Source organism: Oreochromis aureus, linkage group 3 (genome assembly GCF_013358895.1).
Source record: "Oreochromis aureus strain Israel breed Guangdong linkage group 3, ZZ_aureus, whole genome shotgun sequence".
NCBI lineage: Eukaryota > Metazoa > Chordata > Actinopteri > Cichliformes > Cichlidae > Oreochromis > Oreochromis aureus.
The window spans coordinates 19,874,761-19,878,305 of record NC_052944.1 but is presented as its reverse complement, the minus strand read 5'-3'; positions in this window follow the sequence as shown (position 1 = coordinate 19,878,305).

Genomic DNA, 3,545 nt, shown 5'->3' with positions numbered 1-3,545 from the left:
ACCAGTGTTTCATATTCTTTTAAGATACTTGTGAGTGGAACTTAAGGAATGTGTCTGGTACATGTTTTCTTAATTGAAAGCTGACAACCAGACACCAACATTTTTTTCCTTGCCATATTTGCTCATTCCTTGAGAGATCAGTGTGCTAAGACTCATAGAGTTAAATATAAAAATATATATTTTTGAATTGTATAGCTCTTGGGACTTATAAGAAGTATCCACTGTAATTGTAAATCAAATGTGTAGTTGTGAACTGAGTTTTGTAACCTTGTAAACCAAAATATCAGAAAATTTTATGTTTGTGCATCTATAGATGAGACTTGGGGTGTGTGTGTGTGTGTGTGTGTGTGTGTGTGTGTGTGTGTGTGTGTGTGTGTGTGTGTGTGTGTGTGTGTGTGTGTGTGTGTGTGTGTAAAAAAAGATGTGTTTGTAAAAAATATGGAAGTTGTAAGTTATGGAAGTTGGAGGTTGTTACGACCCTAGCTCCTCCCCTGAAGTTACCCTTGTGTGTGTGTGTGTGTCCTGCCATATCCTGCCTTAGGTGTCACATTTTTGTATAGCTGACTCCAATCACCAATTAGAACTACTTAAGGCCAGAGAAAGGTGTGTTCTAGTTCCAGAGATCCTTATTGGTTTGCAGCTCGTGAGCTGTGTGTGTGTTTGGTGATTGATTGCTCCTCCTCAGTGGAGAGGAGTGTGCTTGGTGACTAATCCTTTTTCACTTACTTTTCTGACTGACTGACGCCTGACTTTTGGTTTGTTTCTTTAAATGGTGATAGTGGCTTGACCGTCTATTTTAGTTCAGTTATTAATAGAAGCGTTAATAAATCTCTTTCATTTAACAAATTTGCCTCCCTGTCTCCTTTTTTCGGCTTGGACTCCTTTGTTACTTTCCCTCATCACCTGGATCTTTTTAGGGGACCATAACAGAGGATCAACTCAACCCACGTGTCTGTTGTCTTATGTAGCCTGAGAGTTGACTGAATGTTGGGGTGGGTGTAGTGTTCCTCTGTGGTGAGGTTGAGTGGGCCACACTGTGCTCTGTGGCCTGGGGGTGGTCGTTCACAGTGGATAGACACAGACACATTAACACCCACTCACTTTGGCTCGTGTGATTAGGTAGAGGATCAATAGGGGGTACATGACCCTCTTGACACTCCCATAGGGCTTAAATCTGTGAATCTCCACCAATTGCTCTTAGAACTGAAGAAGCTTCTCGGATGAGAGGTGAAATGTCTTCAAAAAACCTAAAGAAGTCCAGACACTTTTCTTTCCAAGCTCCTTAGCTGGATACATTCATCCCTGGATGTCTAAAGCTTGGTAAAAAGCTTTAAAGTTTTAAAAAGTTCAAAACTTTTATAATGTTGCAAGCAAATATCCCACTAGATTTGTTTCTGCTTTTAATCAGTTAAATTCTGTACTTCTCTGAGTATTTAGTCATTTATTGGCAATTCAAATTGTATTCCTTAGACACAGTCTTTTTTTCCACAAAGTAGGTGCACAGCCTTGCCTGTAACACAGTAGTGGTATTTGGCACTGATGTCTTGGTCAGTGTGGTTGTGGTGATTGTTAGTGCTATCCTGGTTGTTGGTGCCATTGTAATGGCCAGTGTGGTTGTCGTGGTTGTTGCAGGAGCTGCAGTAGTAGTTGTTTTTTGTGACTGTTGTCGTTGTTTGTGATGCTGCTGTGGTTGCTGTAGCTGCTGTGATAGTTAAGAGAGCAGATGTTTTTGATTTAGAAACTGCTCTGGTAGTCATTATTTGTCTCAATGTTATTGCATTTTTGCTTTGGCATTTAAATAACATTAAAGGCATGTAGCATGTACAGTATCTCAGAAAAGTGAGTACACCCCTCACATTTTTGTAAATATGTTATTCTATCTTTTCATGGGACAACATTGAAGATATGACACTTTGATACAATGTAAAGCAGTCAGTGTAGAGGTTGTATTACAGTGTAAATTTGCTGTCACCTCAAAATAATTCAACATACAGCCATTAGTGTCTAAACTGCTGGAAACAAAAGTGAGTACACCCCTAAGTGAAAATGTCCAAACTGTCCCCAAAATGTGTATATATTTTACGTGGCCACCATTATTTTCCAACACCCTCTTAACTCTGTTGGGCTTGGAGTTCACTAGAGCTTCAGATGATGCCACTGGAATCCTCTTCCACTCCTCCATGATGACATCATGGACCTGGTGGATGTTAGAGACCTTTTGCTCTTCCACCTTCCCTCTGAGGATGCCCTACAGATGCTCAATAGGGTTTAAGTCTGGAGACATGCTTGGCCAGTCAAGTACCTTAATCCTCAGTTTATTTAGCAAGGCACTGGTTCCCGACACCATCTCATCAGATCACTCGGAATCCATGTCCTTAGTCTGCTTGTCTTCAGCAAACTGTTTGCGGGCTTTCTTGTGCATTGTCTTTCGAAGAGGCCTACTTCTGAGACGACAGCCATGTGATGCAGTGTGCGGCGTATAGTCTGAGCACTGACAGGCTGACACTCTATGCCTTCAACCTCTGCAGAAATGCTGACAGCATTCATACATCTATTTAGAAAAGACAGCCTCTGGATATGACACTGAGCACGTGCACTAAACTTCTTTGGTCAGCCATAAGGTTTGTTCTGAGTGGAACCTGTCCTGTTAAAGTGCTGTATGGCCTTGACCACCATGTTGTAGCTCACATTCAGGGTGTTGTCAATATTCTTCTTTATGTAGAGTTACAATTCTGTTTTTCAGATCCTCAGAGAATTCTTTGCTATGATGTGCCATGTTAAACTTCCAGTGACCAGTATGAGAGAGTGTGAGAGCAATAATACCAAATTCAACACATCTGTTCCCCATTTGCACCTAAGAGCTTGTAAAACTAACATGTCACATGACACCAGGGAGGGAAATGGCTAATTGGGCACAATTTGGACATTTTCACTTAGGGGTGTACTCACTTTTGTTGCCAGCGGTTTAGGCAATAATGGCTGTGTGTTGAGTTATTTAGAGGTGACAGCAAATTTACACAGTTATACAATCTCTACACTGACTACTTTACATTATATCAAAGTGTCATATTTTCAATGTTGTCCTATGAAAAGATATAACAAAATATTTACAAAAAATTGAGGGGTGTACTCACTTTTTTGAGATATTGTATGTATAATTTTTTCAATTTAACAAATATTTCAATATCAAGTCCACATTTAAACAACATCCATATGAATCTCTGATGAGTTCATATTTACCTCAAACATGTCATCAATACAATACACTAACAGTTAATACAACATTGTTCATCTATGCTTCTTTTTGATAAAAAAAAATTGCCAACTCAAATAATATAAAACAGAAATCTGAAGTTGTCAAAAAATATTTTTCATTCCATACATCATTCATTTAACATATGTTGAAAGACACGTCATTAATTTGTGTATTTCATAAAATGTATTAGCTACTTTCTCTTGTTTCATCAGTGTTGGAAGACAGCTTCGAGCTGCTGTCATCTAAAGCAGCAGTCCCCAACCCCTGGGCCACGGACTGGTACCGGTCA